The following is a 20,758-nucleotide window of genomic DNA, read 5'->3' on the forward strand; positions in this document are numbered from 1 at the left end:
TATTAGTTATACTTGGTCGTTAGTGACCGTGTGGCCTAATGGATAAGGCGTCGGACTTCGGATCCGAAGATTGCAGGTTCGAATCCTGTCACGGTCGTGTTTTTCCAGTTCTGAGAAACAAACATACCGTTTTAATGTAGCAATTGTGCAGTACGAAACCGTCTGAATGTTGCTGTTGACCATTTTGTGCTTGGAGATGGTCTTGAGCTTGAAACACACACAAGAAGACCGGTGTTAACTAGCGAAATGGTCGGCAGAGTGCCCTCACCGCGAGGTTTGACTGGCACTTGCACATCTAAAACAGCGTCGGAAAGTAACTCGTTCGGCTTTTGAGTCACGTCAAGTATGTGTGTTAATTTTGACGCCGCTAGCTCTGCAGATTGTCATGCAATTCCTTTACCTCTCAGAAATGATTATGAAATAAAAGTGAAGTACGTGACGAGTGTGACGTTAGGAAAACATTAGGCAGCATGGAGAGATTCTGTATGGGACCAACCAACCCAAACGAGTACTGTGTGATCTGCTACCCAGCAGGTACCCAACGAGGCAGCACGTCTAGCTCAGTCGGTAGAGCATGAGACTCTTAATCATAGGGTCGTGGGTTCGAGCCCTACCCTGGGCGGAACGGAATTTTTCTCCGCTGCAGATGTAAATTACCGATTTTCTGATTAACGTGATGTAATGGAAATAGCAACTTTAAAATTTGCCTACGTCTCAATCAGTCGCAAGAAAACTGTATTTGAAGGTGAAGGTGATTTTGTAGACATGTGTGAAAGTCATGTTCTGAAGTGCAGGTGATTTTGTTTGGAGAGAACATCGGCTACGTGTCAGATGTGTATCCAAGCAGTAATGGGTCGCCATAGCTGCAAATATTAGTGAAAAATATGAAGTGTTGTCAGCTGAAGTCTGAAGATTCAGACGACCGTACGGACGAAGTACGCAAAAGTTCCGCTAGGCCGCGCCACTTTAGCTCAGTGGTAGAGCACTGGTCTAGTAAACCAGGAGTCGTGAGTTCCATCCTCACAGGAGGAAGACGAATTTTGGAAATCAGTTGCGCGTCATGGCCGTATAGCAAACAGTATCTGTGATGGCGAACAATTAGCGTGAGGAGTTTTATTAAGAATTACTCTCAGATGTGATTAAGGCGAATGGCGCTGATAAAGCATTTGCCAAAGCGGTACGGCATAAGGTGGGACGAGGCATTCTGAATTACATTTTATAGATGTATTTCTCACAAATGTCTGAGCCTCTCGCGGTCGTCGTCGTCGTCGTCGTCGTCGTCGTCGTCGTCGTCGCCGCCGCCGCTTCTGCAGAATTAGCAAATGGCCATCGTAGCAAATGCGGCGAGGGACACCCTGCCATCGATTCCGATTGCGCAAAGTGTGTGGTCTTGTTTTCCTGTATATGTTTGGTCGGTCTCGTAAGAGGTTGAATGTAACGAATGGGTGGGAAAGAGTAAGGGGCAGCGGCTGTGTGGAACGAAAACACAATTCCTCAGGGGGTGTGAGCGTTTCGAGATGAATCGTATATAAGTTATACTTGGTCGTCAGTGACCGTGTGGCCTAATGGATAAGGCGTCGGACTTCGGATCCGAAGATTGCAGGTTCGAATCCTGTAACGGTCGTGTTTTTCCAGTTCTGAGATACAAACATACCGTTTTAATGTAGCAATTGTGCAGTACGAAACCGTCTGAATGTTGCTGTTGACCATTTTGTGTTTGGAGATGGTCTTGAGCTTGAAACACACACAAGAAGACCGGTGTTAACTAGCGAAATGGTCGGCAGAGTGCCCTCACCGCGAGGTTTGACTGGCACTTGCACATCTAAAACAACGTCGGAAAGTAACTCGTTCGGCTTTTGAGTCACGTCAAGTATGTGTGTTAATTTTGACGCCGCTAGCTCTGCAGATTGTCATGCAATTCCTTTACCTCTCAGAAATGATTATGAAATAAAAGTGAAGTACGTGACGAGTGTGACGTTAGGAAAACATTAGGCAGCATGGAGAGATTCTGTATGGGACCAACCAACCCAAACGAGTACTGTGTGATCTGCTACCCAGCAGGTACCCAACGAGGCAGCACGGCTAGCTCAGTCGGTAGAGCATGAGACTCTTAATCATAGGGTCGTGGGTTCGAGCCCTACCCTGGGCGGAACGGAATTTTTCTCCGCTGCAGATGTAAATTACCGATTTTCTGATTAACGTGATGTAATGGAAATAGCAACTTTAAAATTTGCCTACGTCTCAATCAGTCGCAAGAAAACTGTATTTGAAGGTGAAGGTGATTTTGTAGACATGTGTGAAAGTCATGTTCTGAAGTGCAGGTGATTTTGTTTGGAGAGAACATCGGCTACGTGTCAGATGTGTATCCAAGCAGTAATGGGTCGCCATAGCTGCAAATATTAGTGAAAAATATGAAGTGTTGTCAGCTGAAGTCTGAAGATTCAGACGACCGTACGGACGAAGTACGCAAAAGTTCCGCTAGGCCGCGCCACTTTAGCTCAGTGGTAGAGCACTGGTCTAGTAAACCAGGAGTCGTGAGTTCCATCCTCACAGGAGGAAGACGAATTTTGGAAATCAGTTGCGCGTCATGGCCGTATAGCAAACAGTATCTGTGATGGCGAACAATTAGCGTGAGGAGTTTTATTAAGAATTACTCTCAGATGTGATTAAGGCGAATGGCGCTGATAAAGCATTTGCCAAAGCGGTACGGCATAAGGTGGGACGAGGCATTCTGAATTACATTTTATAGATGTATTTCTCACAAATGTCTGAGCCTCTCGCGGTCGTCGTCGTCGTCGTCGTCGTCGTCGTCGTCGTCGTCGCCGCCGCTTCTGCAGAATTAGCAAATGGCCATCGTAGCAAATGCGGCGAGGGACATCCTGCCATCGATTCCGATTGCGCAAAGTGTGTGGTCTTGTTTTCCTGTCTATGTTTGGTCGGTCTCGTAAAAGGTTGAATGTAACGAATGGGTGGGAAAGAGTAAGGGGCAGCGGCTGTGTGGAACGAAAACACAATTCCTCAGGGGGTGTGAGCGTTTCGAGATGAATCGTATATAAGTTACACTTAGTCGTCAGTGACCGTGTGGCCTAATGGATAAGACCACGGACTTCGGATCCGAAGATTGCAGGTTCGAATCGTGTCACGGTCGTGTTTTTCCAGTTCTGAGAAACAAACATACCGTTTTAATGTCGCATTTGTGCAGTACGAAACCGTCTGAATGTTGCTGTTGACCATTTTGTGCTTGGAGATGGTCTTGAGCTTGAAACACACACAAGAAGACCGGTGTTAACTAGCGAAATGGTCGGCAGAGTGCCCTCACCGCGAGGTTTGACTGGCACTTGCACATCTAAAACAACGTCGGAAAGTAACTCGTTCGGCTTTTGAGTCACGTCAAGTATGTGTGTTAATTTTGACGCCGCTAGCTCTGCAGATTGTCATGCAATTCCTTTACCTCTCAGAAATGATTATGAAATAAAAGTGAAGTACGTGACGAGTGTGACGTTAGGAAAACATTAGGCAGCATGGAGAGATTCTGTATGGGACCAACCAACCCAAACGAGTACTGTGTGATCTGCTACCCAGCACGTACCAAACTAGGCAGCACGGCTAGCTCAGTCGGTAGAGCATGAGACTCTTAATCATAGGGTCGTGGGTTCGAGCCCTACCCTGGGCGGAACGGAATTTTTCTCCGCTGCAGATGTAAATTACCGATTTTCTGATTAACGTGATGTTATGGAAATAGCAACTTTAAAATTTGCCTACGTCTCCATCAGTCGCAAGAAAACTGTATTTGAAGGTGAAGGTGATTTTGTAGACATGTGTGAAAGTCATGTTCTGAAGTGCAGGTGATTTTGTTTGGAGAGAACATCGGCTACGTGTCAGATGTGTATCCAAGCAGTAATGGGTCGCCATAGCTGCAAATATTAGTGAAAAATATGAAGTGTTGTCAGCTGAAGTCTGAAGATTCAGACGACCGTACGGACGAAGTACGCAAAAGTTCCGCTAGGCCGCGCCTCTTTAGCTCAGTGGTAGAGCACTGGTCTAGTAAACCAGGAGTCGTGAGTTCCATCCTCACAGGAGGAAGACGAATTTTGGAAATCAGTTGCGCGTCATGGCCGTATAGCAAACAGTATCTGTGATGGCGAACAATTAGCGTGAGGAGTTTTATTAAGAATTACTCTCAGATGTGATTAAGACGAATGGCGCTGATAAAGCATTTGCCAAAGCGGTACGGCATAAGGTGGGACGGGGCAGTGTGAATTACATTTTATAGATGTATTTCTCACAAATCGCTGAGCCTCTCGCGGTTGTCGTCGTCGTCGTCATCGTCGTCGTCGCCGCTTCTGCAGAATTAGCAAATGGCCATCGTAGCAAATGCGGCGAGGGACACCCTGCCATCGATTCCGATTGCGCAAAGTGTGTGGTCTTGTTTTCCTGTCTATGTTTGGTCGGTCTCGTAAGAGGTTGAATGTAACGAATGGGTGGGAAAGAGTAAGGGGCAGCGGCTGTGTGGAACGAAAACACAATTCCTCAGGGGGTGTGAGCGTTTCGAGATGAATCGTATATGAGTTATACGTGGTCGTCAGTGACCGTGTGGCCTAATGGATAAGGCGTCGGACTTCGGATCCGAAGATTGCAGGTTCGAATCCTGTCACGGTCGTGTTTTTCCAGTTCTGAGAAACAAACATACCGTTTTAATGTAGCAATTGTGCAGTACGAAACCGTCTGAATGTTGCTGTTGACCATTTTGTGCTTGGAGATGGTCTTGAGCTTGAAACACACACAAGAAGACCGGTGTTAACTAGCGAAATGGTCGGCAGAGTGCCCTCACCGCGAGGTTTGACTGGCACTTGCACATCTAAAACAACGTCGGAAAGTAACTCGTTCGGCTTTTGAGTCACGTCAAGTATATGTGTTAATTTTGACGCCGCTAGCTCTGCAGATTGTCATGCAATTCCTTTACCTCTCAGAAATGATTATGAAATAAAAGTGAAGTACGTGACGAGTGTGACGTTAGGAAAAAATTAGGCAGCATGGAGAGATTCTGTACGGGAACAATCAACCCAAACGAGTACTGTGTGATCTGCTACCCAGCAGGTACCCAACGAGGCAGCACGGCTAGCTCAGTCGGTAGAGCATAAGACTCTTAATCATGGGGTCGTGGGTTCGAGCCCTACCCTGGGCGGAACGGAATTTTTCTCCGCTGCAGATGTAAATTACCGATTTTCTGATTAACGTGATGTAATGGAAATAGCAACTTTAAAATTTGCCTACGTCTCCATCAGTCGCGAGAAAACTGTATTTGAAGGTGAAGGTGATTTTGTAGACATGTGTGAAAGTCATGTTCTGAAGTGCAGGTGATTTTGTTTGGAGAGAACATCGGCTACGTGTCAGATGTGTATCCAAGCAGTAATGGGTCGCCATAGCTGCAAATGTTAGTGAAAAATATGAAGTGTTGTCAGCTGAAGTCTGAAGATTCAGACGACCGTACGGACGAAGTACGCAAAAGTTCCGCTAGGCCACGCCTCTTTAGCTCAGTGGTAGAGCACTGGTCTAGTAAACCAGGAATCGTGAGTTCCATCCTCACAGGAGGAAGACGAATTTTGGAAATCAGTTGCGCGTCATGGCCGTATAGCAAACAGTATCTGTGATGGCGAACAATTAGCGTGAGGAGTTTTATTAAGAATTACTCTCAGATGTGATTAAGGCGAATGGCGCTGATAAAGCATTTGCCAAAGCGGTACGGCATAAGGTGGGACGGGGCAGTGTGAATTACATTTTATAGATGTATTTCTCACAAATCGCTGAGCCTCTCGCGGTCGTCGTCGTCGTCGTCGTCGTCGTCGTCGCCGCCGCCGCTTCTGCAGAAGTAGCAAATGGCCATCGTAGCAAATGCGGCGAGGGACACCCTGCCATCGATTCCGATTGCGCAAAGTGTGTGGTCTTGTTTTCCTGTCTATGTTTGGTCGGTCTCGTAAGAGGTTGAATGTAACGAATGGGTGGGAAAGAGTAAGGGGCAGCGGCTGTGTGGAACGAAAACACAATTCCTCAGGGGGTGTGAGCGTTTCGAGATGAATCGTATATAAGTTATACTTGGTCGTCAGTGACCGTGTGGCCTAATGGATAAGGCGTCGAACTTCGGATCCGAAGATTGCAGGTTCGAATCCTGTCACGGTCGTTTTTTTCCAGTTCTGAGAAACAAACATACCGTTTTAATGTAGCAATTGTGCAGTACGAAACCGTCTGAATGTTGCTGTTGACCATTTTGTGCTTGGAGATGGTCTTGAGCTTGAAACACACACAAGAAGACCGGTGTTAACTAGCGAAATGGTCGGCAGAGTGCCCTCACCGCGAGGTTTGACTGGCACTTGCACATCTAAAACAACGTCGGAAAGTAACTCGTTCGGCTTTTGAGTCACGTCAAGTATGTGTGCTAATTTTGACGCCGCTAGCTCTGCAGATTGTCATGCAATTCCTTCACCTCTCAGAAATGATTATAAACTAAAAGTGAAGTACGTGACGAGTGTGACGTTAGGAAAACATTAGGCAGCATGGAGAGATTCTGTATGGGACCAACCAACCCAAACGAGTACTGTGTGATCTGCTACCCAGCAGGTACCCAACGAGGCAGCACGGCTAGCTCAGTCGGTAGAGCATGAGACTCTTAATCATAGGGTCGTGGGTTCGAGCCCTACCGTGGGCGGAACGGAATTTTTCTCCGCTGCAGATGTAAATTACCGATTTTCTGATTAACGTGATGTAATGGAAATAGCAACTTTAAAATTTGCCTACGTCTCCATCAGTCGCAAGAAAACTGTATTTGAAGGTGAAGGTGATTTTGTAGACATGTGTGAAAGTCATGTTCTGAAGTGCAGGTGATTTTGTTTGGAGAGAACATCGGCTACGTGTCAGATGTGTAGCCAAGCAGTAATGGGTCGCCATAGCTGCAAATATTAGTGAAAAATATGAAGTGTTGTCAGCTGAAGTCTGAAGATTCAGACGACCGTACGGACGAAGTACGCAAAAGTTCCGCTAGGCCGCGCCTCTTTAGCTCAGTGGTAGAGCACTGGTCTAGTAAACCAGGAGTCGTGAGTTCCATCCTCACAGGAGGAAGACGAATTTTGGAAATCAGTTGCGCGTCATGGCCGTATAGCAAACAGTATCTGTGATGGCGAACAATTAGCGTGAGGAGTTTTATTAAGAATTACTCTCAGATGTGATTAAGGCGAATGGCGCTGAAAAAGCATTTGCCAAAGCGGTACGGCATAAGGTGGGACGGGGCAATGTGAATTACATTTTATAGATGTATTTCTCACAAATCGCTGAGCCTTTCGCGGTCGTCGTCGTCGTCGTCGCCGCTTCTGCAGAAGTAGCAAATGGCCATCGTAGCAAATGCGGCGAGGGGCACCCTGCCATCGATTCCGATTGCGCAAAGTGTGTGGTCTTGTTTTCCTGTCTATGTTAGGTCGGTCTCGTAAGAGGTTGAATGTAACGAATGGGTGGGAAAGAGTAAGGGTCAGCGGCTGTGTGGAACGAAAACACAATTCCTCAGGGGGTGTGAGCGTTTCGAGATGAATCGTATATTAGTTATACTTGGTCGTTAGTGACCGTGTGGCCTAATGGATAAGGCGTCGGACTTCGGATCCGAAGATTGCAGGTTCGAATCCTGTCACGGTCGTGTTTTTCCAGTTCTGAGAAACAAACATACCGTTTTAATGTAGCAATTGTGCAGTACGAAACCGTCTGAATGTTGCTGTTGACCATTTTGTGCTTGGAGATGGTCTTGTGCTTGAAACACACACAACAAGACCGGTGTTAACTAGCGAAATGGTCGGCAGAGTGCCCTCACCGTGAGGTTTGACTGGCACTTGCACATCTAAAACAACGTCGGAAAGTAACTCGTTCGGCTTTTGAGTCACGTCAAGTATGTGTGTTAATTTTGACGCCGCTAGCTCTGCAGATTGTCATGCAATTCCTTTACCTCTCAGAAATGATTATGAAATAAAAGTGAAGTACGTGACGAGTGTGACGTTAGGAAAACATTAGGCAGCATGGAGAGATTCTGTATGGGACCAACCAACCCAAACGAGTACTGTGTGATCTGCTACCCAGCAGGTACCCAACGAGGCAGCACGGCTAGCTCAGTCGGTAGAGCATAAGACTCTTAATCATGGGGTCGTGGGTTCGAGCCCTACCCTGGGCGGAAGGGAATTTTTCTCCGCTGCAGATGTAAATTACCGATTTTCTGATTAACGTGATGTAATGGAAATAGCAACTTTAAAATTTGCCTACGTCTCCATCAGTCGCAAGAAAACTGTATTTGAAGGTGAAGGTGATTTTGTAGACATGTGTGAAAGTCATGTTCTGAAGTGCAGGTGATTTTGTTTGGAGAGAACATTGGCTACGTGTCAGATGTGTAGCCAAGCAGTAATGGGTCGCCATAGCTGCAAATATTAGTGAAAAATATGAAGTGTTGTCAGCTGAAGTCTGAAGATTCAGACGACCGTACGGACGAAGTACGCAAAAGTTCCGCTAGGCCGCGCCTCTTTAGCTCAGTGGTAGAGCACTGGTCTAGTAAACCAGGAGTCGTGAGTTCCATCCTCACAGGAGGAAGACGAATTTTGGAAATCAGTTGCGCGTCATGGCCGTATAGCAAACAGTATCTGTGATGGCGAACAATTAGCGTGAGGAGTTTTATTAAGAATTACTCTCAGATGTGATTAAGGCGAATGGCGCTGATAAAGCATTTGCCAAAGCGGTACGGCATAAGGTGGGACAAACAATGTGAATTACATTTTATAGATGTATTTCTCACAAATGCCTGAGCCTCTCGCGGTCGTCGTCGTCGACGTCGTCGTCGTCGTCGTCGTCGCCGCCGCCGCTTCTGCAGAATTAGCAAATGGCCATCGTAGCAAATGCGGCGAGGGACACCCTGCCATCGATTCCGATTGCGCAAAGTGTGTGGTCTTGTTTTCCTGTCTATGTTTGGTCGGTCTCGTAAGAGGTTGAATGTAACGAATGGGTGGGAAAGAGTAAGGGGCAGCGGCTGTGTGGAACGAAAACACAATTCCTCAGGGGGTGTGAGCGTTTCGAGATAAGTCGTATATAAGTTACACTTGGTTGTCAGTGACCATGTGGCCTAATGGATAAGGCGTCGGTCTTCGGATCCGAAGATTGCAGGTTTGAATCCTGTCACGGCCGTGTTTTTCCAGTTCTGAAAAACAAACATACCGTTTTAATGTAGCAATTGTGCAGTACGAAACCGTCTGAATGTTGCTGTTGACCATTTTGTGCTTGGAGATGGTCTTGAGCTTGAAACACACACAAGAAGACCAGTGTTAACTAGCGAAATGGTCGGCAGAGTGCCCTCACCGCGAGGTTTGACTGGCACTTGCACATCTAAAACAACGTCGGAAAGTAACTCGTTCGGCTTTTGAGTCACGTCAAGTATGTGTGTTAATTTTGACGCCGCTAGCTCTGCAGATTGTCATGCAATTCCTTTACCTCTCAGAAATGATTATGAAATAAAAGTGAAGCACGTGACGAGTGTGACGTTAGGAAAACATTAGGCAGCATGGAGAGATTCTGTATGGGACCAACCAACCCAAACGAGTACTGTGTGATCTGCTACCCAGCAGGTACCCAACGAGGCAGCACGGCTAGCTCAGTCGGTAGAGCATGAGACTCTTAATCATAGGGTCGTGGGTTCGAGCCCTACCCTGGGCGGAACGGAATTTTTCTCCGCTGCAGATGTAAATTACCGATTTTCTGATTAACGTGATGTAATGGAAATAGCAACTTTAAAATTTGCCTACGTCTCCATCAGTCGCAAGAAAACTGTATTTGAAGGTGAAGGTGATTTTGTAGACATGTGTGAAAGTCATGTTCTGAAGTGCAGGTGATTTTGTTTGGAGAGAACATCGGCTACGTGTCAGATGTGTAGCCAAGCAGTAATGGGTCGCAATAGCTGCAAATATTAGTGAAAAATATGAAGTGTTGTCAGCTGAAGTCTGAAGATTCAGACGACCGTACGGACGAAGTACGCAAAAGTTCCGCTAGGCCGCGCCTCTTTAGCTCAGTGGTAGAGCACTGGTCTAGTAAACCAGGAGTCGTGAGTTCCATCCTCACAGGAGGAAGATGAATTTTGGAAATCAGTTGCGCGTCATGGCCGTATAGCAAACAGTATATGTGATGGCGAACAATTAGCATGAGGAGTTTTATTAAGTATTACTCTCAGATGTGATTAAGGCGAATGGCGCTGATAAAGCATTTGCCAAAGCGGTACGGCATAAGGTGGGACGGGGCAGTGTGAATTACATGTTATAGATGTATTTCTCACAAATCGCTGAGCCTTTCGCGGTCGTCGTCGTCGTCGTCGTCGCCGCCGCCGCTTCTGCAGAAGTAGCAAATGGCCATCGTAGCAAATGCGGCGAGGGACACCCTGCCATCGATTCCGATTGCGCAAAGTGTGTGGTCTTGTTTTCCTGTCTATGTTTGGTCGGTCTCGTAAGAGGTTGAATGTAACGAATGGGTGGGAAAGAGTAAGGGGCAGCGGCTGTGTGGAACGAAAACACAATTCCTCAGGGGGTGTGAGCGTTTCGAGATAAGTCGTATATAAGTTACACTTGGTTGTCAGTGACCATGTGGCCTAATGGATAAGGCGTCGGTCTTCGGATCCGAAGATTGCAGGTTTGAATCCTGTCACGGCCGTGTTTTTCCAGTTCTGAAAAACAAACATACCGTTTTAATGTAGCAATTGTGCAGTACGAAACCGTCTGAATGTTGCTGTTGACCATTTTGTGCTTGGAGATGGTCTTGAGCTTGAAACACACACAAGAAGACCAGTGTTAACTAGCGAAATGGTCGGCAGAGTGCCCTCACCGCGAGGTTTGACTGGCACTTGCACATCTAAAACAACGTCGGAAAGTAACTCGTTCGGCTTTTGAGTCACGTCAAGTATGTGTGTTAATTTTGACGCCGCTAGCTCTGCAGATTGTCATGCAATTCCTTTACCTCTCAGAAATGATTATGAAATAAAAGTGAAGCACGTGACGAGTGTGACGTTAGGAAAACATTAGGCAGCATGGAGAGATTCTGTATGGGACCAACCAACCCAAACGAGTACTGTGTGATCTGCTACCCAGCATGTACCCAACGAGGCAGCACGGCTAGCTCAGTCGGTAGAGCATGACACTCTTAATCATAGGGTCGTGGGTTCGAGCCCTACCCTGGGCGGAACGGAATTTTTCTCCGCTGCAGATGTAAATTACCGATTTTCTGATTAACGTGATGTAATGGAAATAGCAACTTTAAAATTTCCCTACGTCTCAATCAGTCGCAAGAAAACTGTATTTGAAGGTGTAGGTGATTTTGTAGACATGTGAAAGTCATGTTCTGAAGTGCAAGTGGTTTTGTTTGGAGAGAACATCGGCTACGTGTCAGATGTGTAGCCAAGCAGTAATGGGTCGCCATAGCTGCTAATATTAGTCAAAAATATGAAGTGTTGTCAGCTGAAGTCTGATGATTCAGACGACCGTGCGGCGAAGTACGCAAAAGTTCCGCTAGGCCGCGCCTCTTTAGCTCAGTGGTAGAGCACTGGTCTAGTAAACCAGGAGTCGTGAGTTCCATCCTTACTGGAATAAGATGAATTTTGGAAATCAGTTGCGCGTCATGGCCGTATAGCAAACAGTATCTGTGATGGCGAACAATTAGCGAGAGGCGTTTTATTAAGAATTACTCTCAGATGTGATTAAGGCGAATGGCGCTGATAAAGCATTTGCCAAAGCGGTACGGCATAAGGTGGGACGAGGCATTCTGAATTACATTTTATAGATGTATTTCTCACAAATCGCTGAGCCTTTCGCGGTCGTCGTCGTCGTCGTCGTCGCCGCCGCCGCTTCTGCAGAAGTAGCAAATGGCCATCGTAGCAAATGCGGCGAGGGGCACCCTGCCATCGATTCCGATTGCGCAAAGTGTGTGGTCTTGTTTTCCTGTCTATGTTTGGTCGGTCTCGTAAGAGGTTGAATGTAACGAATGGGTGGGAAAGAGTAAGGGGCAGCGGCTGTGTGGAACGAAAACACAATTCCTCAGGGGGTGTGAGCGTTTCGAGATGAATCGTATATTAGTTATACTTGGTCGTTAGTGACTGTGTGGCCTAATGGATAAGGCGTCGGACTTCGGATCCGAAGATTGCAGGTTCGAATCCTGTCACGGTCGTGTTTTTCCAGTTCTGAGAAACAAACATACCGTTTTAATGTAGCAAGTGTGCAGTACGAAACCGTCTGAATGTTGCTGTTGACCATTTTGTGCTTGGAGATGGTCTTGTGCTTGAAACACACACAAGAAGACCGGTGTTAACTAGCGAAATGGTCGGCAGAGTGCCCTCACCGTGAGGTTTGACTGGCACTTGCACATCTAAAACAACGTCGGAAAGTAACTCGTTCGGCTTTTGAGTCACGTCAAGTATGTGTGTTAATTTTGACGCCGCTAGCTCTGCAGATTGTCATGCAATTCCTTTACCTCTCAGAAATGATTATGAAATAAAAGTGAAGTACGTGACGAGTGTGACGTTAGGAAAACATTAGGCAGCATGGAGAGATTCTGTATGGGACCAACCAACCCAAACGAGTACTGTGTGATCTGCTACCCAGCAGGTACCCAACGAGGCAGCACAGCTAGCTCAGTCGGTAGAGCATAAGACTCTTAATCATGGGGTCGTGGGTTCGAGCCCTACCCTGGGCGGAACGGAATTTTTCTCCGCTGCAGATGTAAATTACCGATTTTCTGATTAACGTGATGTAATGGAAATAGCAACTTTAAAATTTGCCTACGTCTCCATCAGTCGCAAGAAAACTGTATTTGAAGGTGAAGGTGATTTTGTAGACATGTGTGAAAGTCATGTTCTGAAGTGCAGGTGATTTTGTTTGGAGAGAACATCGGCTACGTGTCAGATGTGTAGCCAAGCAGTAATGGGTCGCCATAGCTGCAAATATTAGTGAAAAATATGAAGTGTTGTCAGCTGAAGTCTGAAGATTCAGACGACCGTACGGACGAAGTACGCAAAAGTTCCCCTAGGCCGCTCCTCTTTAGCTCAGTGGTAGGGCACTGGTCTAGTAAACCAGGAGTCGTGAGTTCCATCCTCACAGGAGGAAGACGAATTTTGGAAATCAGTTGCGCGTCATGGCCGTATAGCAAACAGTATCTGTGATGGCGAACAATTAGCGTGAGGAGTTTTATTAAGAATTACCCTCAGATGTGATTAAGGCGAATGGCGCTGATAAAGCATTTGCCAAAGCGGTACGGCATAAGGTGGGACGAGGCAGTGTGAATTACATTTTATAGATGTATTTCTCACAAATCGCTGAGCCTCTCGCGGTCGTCGTCGTCGTCGTCGTCGTCGTCGCCGCCGCCGCTTCTGCAGAAATAGCAAATGGCCATCGTAGCAAATGCGGCGAGGGACACCCTGCCATCGATTCCGATTGCGCAAAGTGTGTGGTCTTGTTTTCCTGTCTATGTTTGGTCGGTCTCGTAAGAGGTTGAATGTAACGAATGGGTGGGAAAGAGTAAGGGGCAGCGGCTGTGTGGAACGAAAACACAATTCCTCAGGGGGTGTGAGCGTTTCGAGATGAATCGTAGATAAGTTATACTTGGTCGTCAGTGACCGTGTGGCCTAATGGATAAGGCGTCGGACTTCGGATCCGAAGATTGCAGGTTCGAATCCTGTCACGGTCGTGTTTTTCCAGTTCTGAGAAACAAACATACCGTTTTAATGTAGCAATTGTGCAGTACGAAACCGTCTGAATGTTGCTGTTGACCATTTTGTGCTTGGAGATGGTCTTGAGCTTGAAACACACACAAGAAGACCGGTGTTAACTAGCGAAATGGTCGGCAGAGTGCCCTCACCGTGAGGTTTGACTGGCACTTGCACATCTAAAACAACGTCGGAAAGTAACTCGTTCGGCTTTTGAGTCACGTCAAGTATGTGTGTTAATTTTGACGCCGCTAGCTCTGCAGATTGTCATGCAATTCCTTTACCTCTCAGAAATGATTATGAAATAAAAGTGAAGTACGTGACGAGTGTGACGTTAGGAAAACATTAGGCAGCATGGAGAGATTCTGTATGGGACCAACCAACCCAAACGAGTACTGTGTGATCTGCTACCCAGCAGGTACCCAACGAGGCAGCACGGCTAGCTCAGTCGGTAGAGCATAAGACTCTTAATCATGGGGTCGTGGGTTCGAGCCCTACCTGGGCGGAACGGAATTTTTCTCCGTTGCAGATGTAAATTACCGATTTTCTGATTAACGTGATGTAATGGAAATAGCAACTTTAAAATTTGCCTACGTTTCCATCAGTCGCAAGAAAACTGTATTTGAAGGTGAAGGTGATTTTGTAGACATGTGTGAAAGTCATGTTCTGAAGTGCAGGTGATTTTGTTTGGAGAGAACATCGGCTACGTGTCAGATGTGTAGCCAAGCAGTAATGGGTCGCCATAGCTGCAAATATTAGTGAAAAATATGAAGTGTTGTCAGCTGAAGTCTGAAGATTCAGACGACCGTACGGACGAAGTACGCAAAAGTTCCGCTAGGCCGCGCCTCTTTAGCTCAGTGGTAGAGCACTGGTCTAGTAAACCAGGAGTCGTGAGTTCCATCCTCACAGGAGGAAGACGAATTTTGGAAATCAGTTGCGCGTCATGGCTGTATAGCAAACAGTATCTGTGATGGCGAACAATTAGCGTGAGGAGTTTTATTAAGAATTACTCTCAGATGTGATTAAGGCGAATGGCGCTGATAAAGCATTTGCCAAAGCGGTACGGCATAAGGTGGGACGGGGCAATGTGAATTACATTTTATAGATGTATTTCTCACAAATCGCTGAGCCTTTCGCGGTCGTCGTCGTCGTCGTCGTCGTCGTCGTCGTCGTCGTCGTCGTCGTCGCCGCCGCCGCTTCTGCAGAAGTAGCAAATGGCCATCGTAGCAAATGCGGCGAGGGGCACCCTGCCATCGATTCCGATTGCGCAAAGTGTGTGGTCTTGTTTTCCTGTCTATGTTTGGTCGGTCTCGTAAGAGGTTGAATGTAACGAATGGGTGGGAAAGAGTAAGGGGCAGCGGCTGTGTGGAACGAAAACACAATTCCTCAGGGGGTGTGAGCGTTTCGAGATGAATCGTATATTAGTTATACTTGGTCGTTAGTGACCGTGTGGCCTAATGGATAAGGCGTCGGACTTCGGATCCGAAGATTGCAGGTTCGAATCCTGTCACGGTCGTGTTTTTCCAGTTCTGAGAAACAAACATACCGTTTTAATGTAGCAATTGTGCAGTACGAAACCGTCTGAATGTTGCTGTTGACCATTTTGTGCTTGGAGATGGTCTTGTGCTTGAAACACACACAAGAAGACCGGTGTTAACTAGCGAAATGGTCGGCAGAGTGCCCTCACCGTGAGGTTTGACTGGCACTTGCACATCTAAAACAACGTCGGAAAGTAACTCGTTCGGCTTTTGAGTCACGTCAAGTATGTGTGTTAATTTTGACGCCGCTAGCTCTGCAGATTGTCATGCAATTCCTTTACCTCTCAGAAATGATTATGAAATAAAAGTGAAGTACGTGACGAGTGTGACGTTAGGAAAACATTAGGCAGCATGGAGAGATTCTGTATGGGACCAACCAACCCAAACGAGTACTGTGTGATCTGCTACCCAGCAGGTACCCAACGAGGCAGCACAGCTAGCTCAGTCGGTAGAGCATAAGACTCTTAATCATGGGGTCGTGGGTTCGAGCCCTACCCTGGGCGGAACGGAATTTTTCTCCGCTGCAGATGTAAATTACCGATTTTCTGATTAACGTGATGTAATGGAAATAGCAACTTTAAAATTTGCCTACGTCTCCATCAGTCGCAAGAAAACTGTATTTGAAGGTGAAGGTGATTTTGTAGACATGTGTGAAAGTCATGTTCTGAAGTGCAGGTGATTTTGTTTGGAGAGAACATCGGCTACGTGTCAGATGTGTAGCCAAGCAGTAATGGGTCGCCATAGCTGCAAATATTAGTGAAAAATATGAAGTGTTGTCAGCTGAAGTCTGAAGATTCAGACGACCGTACGGACGAAGTACGCAAAAGTTCCGCTAGGCCGCGCCTCTTTAGCTCAGTGGTAGAGCACTGGTCTAGTAAACCAGGAGTCGTGAGTTCCATCCTCACAGGAGGAAGACGAATTTTGGAAATCAGTTGCGCGTCATGGCCGTATATCAAACAGTATCTGTGATGGCGAACAATTAGCGTGAGGAGTTTTATTAAGAATTACTCTCAGATGTGATTAAGGCGAATGGCGCTGATAAAGCATTTGCCAAAGCGGTACGGCATAAGGTGGGACGGGGCAATGTGAATTACATTTTATAGATGTATTTCTCACAAATCGCTGAGCCTTTCGCGGTCGTCGTCGTCGTCGTCGTCGTCGTCGTCGTCGTCGCCGCCGCCGCTTCTGCAGAAGTAGCAAATGGCCATCGTAGCAAATGCGGCGAGGGGCACCCTGCCATCGATTCCGATTGCGCAAAGTGTGTGGTCTTGTTTTCCTGTCTATGTTTGGTCGGTCTCGTAAGAGGTTGAATGTAACGAATGGGTGGGAAAGAGTAAGGGGCAGCGGCTGTGTGGAACGAAAACACAATTCCTCGGGGGGTGTGAGCGTTTCGAGATGAATCGTATATTAGTTATACTTGGTCGTTAGTGACCGTGTGGCCTAATGGATAAGGCGTCGGACTTCGGATCCGAAGATTGCAGGTTCGAATCCTGTCACGGTCGTGTTTTTCCAGTTCTGAGAAACAAACATACCGTTTTAATGTAGCAATTGTGCAGTACGAAACCGTCTGAATGTTGCTGTTGACCATTTTGTGCTTGGAGATGGTCTTGTGCTTGAAACACACACAAGAAGACCGGTGTTAACTAGCGAAATGGTCGGCAGAGTGCCCTCACCGTGAGGTTTGACTGGCACTTGCACATCTAAAACAACGTCGGAAAGTAACTCGTTCGGCTTTTGAGTCACGTCAAGTATGTGTGTTAATTTTGACGCCGCTAGCTCTGCAGATTGTCATGCAATTCCTTTACCTCTCAGAAATGATTATGAAATAAAAGTGAAGTACGTGACGAGTGTGACGTTAGGAAAACATTAGGCAGCATGGAGAGATTCTGTATGGGACCAACCAACCCAAACGAGTACTGTGTGATCTGCTACCCAGGAGGTACCCAACGAGGCAGCACGGCTAGCTCAGTCGGTAGAGCATAAGACTCTTAATCAAGGGGTCGTGGGTTCGAGCCCTACCCTGGGCGGAACGGAATTTTTCTCCGCTGCAGATGTAAATTACCGATTTTCTGATTAACGTGATGTAATGGAAATAGCAACTTTAAAATTTGCCTACGTCTCCATCAGTCGCAAGAAAACTGTATTTGAAGGTGAAGGTGATTTTGTAGACATGTGTGAAAGTCATGTTCTGAAGTGCAGGTGATTTTGTTTGGAGAGAACATCGGCTACGTGTCAGATGTGTAGCCAAGCAGTAATGGGTCGCCATAGCTGCAAATATTAGTGAAAAATATGAAGTGTTGTCAGCTGAAGTCTGAAGATTCAGACGACCGTACGGACGAAGTACGCAAAAGTTCCGCTAGGCCGCGCCTCTTTAGCTCAGTGGTAGAGCACTGGTCTAGTAAACCAGGAGTCGTGAGTTCCATCCTCACAGGAGGAAGACGAATTTTGGAAATCAGTTGCGCGTCATGGCCGTATATCAAACAGTATCTGTGATGGCGAACAATTAGCGTGAGGAGTTTTATTAAGAATTACTCTCAGATGTGATTAAGGCGAATGGCGCTGATAAAGCATTTGCCAAAGCGGTACGGCATAAGGTGGGACGGGGCAATGTGAATTACATTTTATAGATGTATTTCTCACAAATCGCTGAGCCTTTCGCGGTCGTCGTCGTCGTCGTCGTCGTCGTCGTCGTCGTCGCCGCCGCCGCTTCTGCAGAAGTAGCAAATGGCCATCGTAGCAAATGCGGCGAGGGGCACCCTGCCATCGATTCCGATTGCGCAAAGTGTGTGGTCTTGTTTTCCTGTCTATGTTTGGTCGGTCTCGTAAGAGGTTGAATGTAACGAATGGGTGGGAAAGAGTAAGGGGCAGCGGCTGTGTGGAACGAAAACACAATTCCTCGGGGGGTGTGAGCGTTTCGAGATGAATCGTATATTAGTTATACTTGGTCGTTAGTGACCGTGTGGCCTAATGGATAAGGCGTCGGACTTCGGATCCGAAGATTGCAGGTTCGAATCCTGTCACGGTCGTGTTTTTCCAGTTCTGAGAAACAAACATACCGTTTTAATGTACCAATTGTGCAGTACGAAACCGTCTGAATGTTGCTGTTGACCATTTTGTGCTTGGAGATGGTCTTGTGCTTGAAACACACACAAGAAGACCGGTGTTAACTAGCGAAATGGTCGGCAGAGTGCCCTCACCGTGAGGTTTGACTGGCACTTGCACATCTAAAACAACGTCGGAAAGTAACTCGTTCGGCTTTTGAGTCACGTCAAGTATGTGTGTTAATTTTGACGCCGCTAGCTCTGCAGATTGTCATGCAATTCCTTTACCTCTCAGAAATGATTATGAAATAAAAGTGAAGTACGTGACGAGTGTGACGTTAGGAAAACATTAGGCAGCATGGAGAGATTCTGTATGGGACCAACCAACCCAAACGAGTACTGTGTGATCTGCTACCCAGGAGGTACCCAACGAGGCAGCACGGCTAGCTCAGTCGGTAGAGCATAAGACTCTTAATCAAGGGGTCGTGGGTTCGAGCCCTACCCTGGGCGGAACGGAATTTTTTTCCGCTGCAGATGTAAATTACCGATTTTCTGATTAACGTGATGTAATGGAAATAGCAACTTTAAAATTTGCCTACGTCTCCATCAGTCGCAAGAAAACTGTATTTGAAGGTGAAGGTGATTTTGTAGACATGTGTGAAAGTCATGTTCTGAAGTGCAGGTGGTTTTGTTTGGAGAGAACATCGGCTACGTGTCAGATGTGTAGCCAAGCAGTAATGGGTCGCCATAGCTGCTAATATTAGTCAAAAATATGAAGTGTTGTCAGCTGAAGTCTGATGATTCAGACGACCGTGCGGCGAAGTACGCAAAAGTTCCGCTAGGCCGCGCCTCTTTAGCTCAGTGGTAGAGTACTGGTCTAGTAAACCAGGAGTCGTGAGTTCCATCCTTACAGGAGGAAGACGAATTTTGGAAATCAGTTGCGCGTCATGGCCGAATAGCAAACAGTATCTGTGATGGCGAACAATTAGCGAGAGGCGTTTTATTAAGAATTACTCTCAGATGTGATTAAGGCGAATGGCGCTGATAAAGCATTTGCCAAAGCGGTACGGCATAAGGTGGGACGAGGCATTCTGAATTACATTTTATAGATGTATTTTTCACAAATGTCTGTGCCTCTCGCGGTCGTCGTCGTCGTCGTCGCCGCCGCCGCTTCTGGAGAATTAGCAAATGGCCATCGTAGCAAATGCGGCGAGGGACACCCTGCCATCGATTCCGATTGCGCAAAGTGTGTGGTCTTGTTTTCCTGTCTATGTTTGGTCGGTCTCGTAAGAGGTTGAATGCAACGAATGGGTGGGAAAGAGTAAGGGGCAGCGGCTGTGTGGAACGAAAACACAATTCCTCAGGGGGTGTGAGCGTTTCGAGATGAATCGTATATAAGTTATACTTGGTCGTCAGTGACCTTGTGGCCTAATGGATAAGGCGTCGGACTTCGGATCCGAAGATTGCAGGTTCGAATCCTGTCACGGTCGTATTTTTCCAGTTCTGAGAAACAAACATACCGTTTTAATGTAGCAATTGTGCAGTACGAAACCGTCTGAATGTTGCTGTTGACCATTTTGTGCTTGGAGATGGTCTTGAGCTTGAAACACACACAAGAAGACCGGTGTTAACTAGCGAAATGGTCGGCAGAGTGCCCTCACCGTGAGGTTTGACTGGCACTTGCACATCTAAAACAACGTCGGAAAGTAACTCGTTCGGCTTTTGAGTCACGTCAAGTATGTGTGTTAATTTTGACGCCGCTAGCTCTGCAGATTGTCATGCAATTCCTTTACCTCTCAGAAATGATTATGAAATAAAAGTGAAGTACGTGACGAGTGTGACGTTAGGAAAACATTAGGCAGCATGGAGAGATTCTGTATGGGACCAACCAACCCAAACGAGTACTGTGTGATCTGCTACCCAGCAGGTACCCAACGAGGCAGCACGGCTAGCTCAGTCGGTAGAGCATAAGACTCTTAATCATGGGGTCGTGGGTTCGAGCCCTACCCTGGGCGGAACGGAATTTTTCTCCGCTGCAGATGTAAATTACCGATTTTCTGATTAACGTGATGTAATGGAAATAGCAACTTTAAAATTTGCCTACGTCTCCATCAGTCGCACGAAAACTGTATTTGAAGGTGAAGGTGATTTTGTAGACATGTGTGAAAGTCATGTTCCGAAGTGCAGGTGATTTTGTTTGGAGAGAACATCGGCTACGTGTCAGATGTGTAGCCAAGCAGTAATGGGTCGCCATAGCTGCAAATATTAGTGAAAAATATGAAGTGTTGTCAGCTGAAGTCTGAAGATTCAGACGACCGTACGGCGAAGTACGCAAAAGTTCCGCTAGGCCGCGCCTCTTTAGCTCAGTGGTAGAGTACTGGTCTAGTAAACCAGGAGTCGTGAGTTCCATCCTTACAGGAGGAAGACGA

At 46.7% G+C, this 20,758-nt stretch overlaps 24 non-coding genes across 24 annotated transcripts; all 24 read left to right on the forward strand.

The window, feature by feature from the left end:
• The first annotated feature begins 24 nt into the window (after window positions 1–24).
• Trnar-ucg (transfer RNA arginine (anticodon UCG)) lies at window positions 25–97 on the forward strand. Its single transcript has one exon. It is a non-coding gene; the product is annotated as a tRNA-Arg (tRNA).
• A 1,454-nt stretch (window positions 98–1,551) lies between these two features.
• Trnar-ucg (transfer RNA arginine (anticodon UCG)) lies at window positions 1,552–1,624 on the forward strand. Its single transcript has one exon. It is a non-coding gene; the product is annotated as a tRNA-Arg (tRNA).
• A 2,387-nt stretch (window positions 1,625–4,011) lies between these two features.
• Trnat-agu (transfer RNA threonine (anticodon AGU)) lies at window positions 4,012–4,083 on the forward strand. The gene has a single exon. It is a non-coding gene; the product is annotated as a tRNA-Thr (tRNA).
• A 504-nt stretch (window positions 4,084–4,587) lies between these two features.
• Trnar-ucg (transfer RNA arginine (anticodon UCG)) lies at window positions 4,588–4,660 on the forward strand. Its single transcript has one exon. It is a non-coding gene; the product is annotated as a tRNA-Arg (tRNA).
• Window positions 4,661–5,112: 452 nt separating this feature from the next.
• Trnak-cuu (transfer RNA lysine (anticodon CUU)) lies at window positions 5,113–5,185 on the forward strand. Its single transcript has one exon. It is a non-coding gene; the product is annotated as a tRNA-Lys (tRNA).
• Window positions 5,186–6,105: 920 nt separating this feature from the next.
• On the forward strand, window positions 6,106–6,178 carry Trnar-ucg (transfer RNA arginine (anticodon UCG)). The gene has a single exon. It is a non-coding gene; the product is annotated as a tRNA-Arg (tRNA).
• Window positions 6,179–7,041: 863 nt separating this feature from the next.
• Window positions 7,042–7,113, forward strand: Trnat-agu (transfer RNA threonine (anticodon AGU)). The gene has a single exon. It is a non-coding gene; the product is annotated as a tRNA-Thr (tRNA).
• Window positions 7,114–7,605: 492 nt separating this feature from the next.
• Window positions 7,606–7,678, forward strand: Trnar-ucg (transfer RNA arginine (anticodon UCG)). The gene has a single exon. It is a non-coding gene; the product is annotated as a tRNA-Arg (tRNA).
• Window positions 7,679–8,130: 452 nt separating this feature from the next.
• Window positions 8,131–8,203, forward strand: Trnak-cuu (transfer RNA lysine (anticodon CUU)). Its single transcript has one exon. It is a non-coding gene; the product is annotated as a tRNA-Lys (tRNA).
• A 338-nt stretch (window positions 8,204–8,541) lies between these two features.
• Trnat-agu (transfer RNA threonine (anticodon AGU)) lies at window positions 8,542–8,613 on the forward strand. Its single transcript has one exon. It is a non-coding gene; the product is annotated as a tRNA-Thr (tRNA).
• A 1,451-nt stretch (window positions 8,614–10,064) lies between these two features.
• Trnat-agu (transfer RNA threonine (anticodon AGU)) lies at window positions 10,065–10,136 on the forward strand. The gene has a single exon. It is a non-coding gene; the product is annotated as a tRNA-Thr (tRNA).
• Window positions 10,137–12,143: 2,007 nt separating this feature from the next.
• On the forward strand, window positions 12,144–12,216 carry Trnar-ucg (transfer RNA arginine (anticodon UCG)). Its single transcript has one exon. It is a non-coding gene; the product is annotated as a tRNA-Arg (tRNA).
• Window positions 12,217–12,668: 452 nt separating this feature from the next.
• Window positions 12,669–12,741, forward strand: Trnak-cuu (transfer RNA lysine (anticodon CUU)). The gene has a single exon. It is a non-coding gene; the product is annotated as a tRNA-Lys (tRNA).
• A 338-nt stretch (window positions 12,742–13,079) lies between these two features.
• On the forward strand, window positions 13,080–13,151 carry Trnat-agu (transfer RNA threonine (anticodon AGU)). Its single transcript has one exon. It is a non-coding gene; the product is annotated as a tRNA-Thr (tRNA).
• A 507-nt stretch (window positions 13,152–13,658) lies between these two features.
• Trnar-ucg (transfer RNA arginine (anticodon UCG)) lies at window positions 13,659–13,731 on the forward strand. The gene has a single exon. It is a non-coding gene; the product is annotated as a tRNA-Arg (tRNA).
• An 862-nt stretch (window positions 13,732–14,593) lies between these two features.
• Trnat-agu (transfer RNA threonine (anticodon AGU)) lies at window positions 14,594–14,665 on the forward strand. The gene has a single exon. It is a non-coding gene; the product is annotated as a tRNA-Thr (tRNA).
• A 528-nt stretch (window positions 14,666–15,193) lies between these two features.
• On the forward strand, window positions 15,194–15,266 carry Trnar-ucg (transfer RNA arginine (anticodon UCG)). Its single transcript has one exon. It is a non-coding gene; the product is annotated as a tRNA-Arg (tRNA).
• Window positions 15,267–15,718: 452 nt separating this feature from the next.
• On the forward strand, window positions 15,719–15,791 carry Trnak-cuu (transfer RNA lysine (anticodon CUU)). The gene has a single exon. It is a non-coding gene; the product is annotated as a tRNA-Lys (tRNA).
• A 338-nt stretch (window positions 15,792–16,129) lies between these two features.
• Window positions 16,130–16,201, forward strand: Trnat-agu (transfer RNA threonine (anticodon AGU)). The gene has a single exon. It is a non-coding gene; the product is annotated as a tRNA-Thr (tRNA).
• Window positions 16,202–16,717: 516 nt separating this feature from the next.
• On the forward strand, window positions 16,718–16,790 carry Trnar-ucg (transfer RNA arginine (anticodon UCG)). The gene has a single exon. It is a non-coding gene; the product is annotated as a tRNA-Arg (tRNA).
• An 863-nt stretch (window positions 16,791–17,653) lies between these two features.
• On the forward strand, window positions 17,654–17,725 carry Trnat-agu (transfer RNA threonine (anticodon AGU)). The gene has a single exon. It is a non-coding gene; the product is annotated as a tRNA-Thr (tRNA).
• Window positions 17,726–18,241: 516 nt separating this feature from the next.
• On the forward strand, window positions 18,242–18,314 carry Trnar-ucg (transfer RNA arginine (anticodon UCG)). The gene has a single exon. It is a non-coding gene; the product is annotated as a tRNA-Arg (tRNA).
• Window positions 18,315–19,746: 1,432 nt separating this feature from the next.
• On the forward strand, window positions 19,747–19,819 carry Trnar-ucg (transfer RNA arginine (anticodon UCG)). Its single transcript has one exon. It is a non-coding gene; the product is annotated as a tRNA-Arg (tRNA).
• Window positions 19,820–20,271: 452 nt separating this feature from the next.
• Trnak-cuu (transfer RNA lysine (anticodon CUU)) lies at window positions 20,272–20,344 on the forward strand. Its single transcript has one exon. It is a non-coding gene; the product is annotated as a tRNA-Lys (tRNA).
• The last annotated feature ends 414 nt before the right edge of the window (window positions 20,345–20,758 follow it).

This window comes from Schistocerca gregaria, unplaced genomic scaffold (assembly GCF_023897955.1).
Source record: "Schistocerca gregaria isolate iqSchGreg1 unplaced genomic scaffold, iqSchGreg1.2 ptg000156l, whole genome shotgun sequence".
Classification (NCBI taxonomy): domain Eukaryota; kingdom Metazoa; phylum Arthropoda; class Insecta; order Orthoptera; family Acrididae; genus Schistocerca; species Schistocerca gregaria.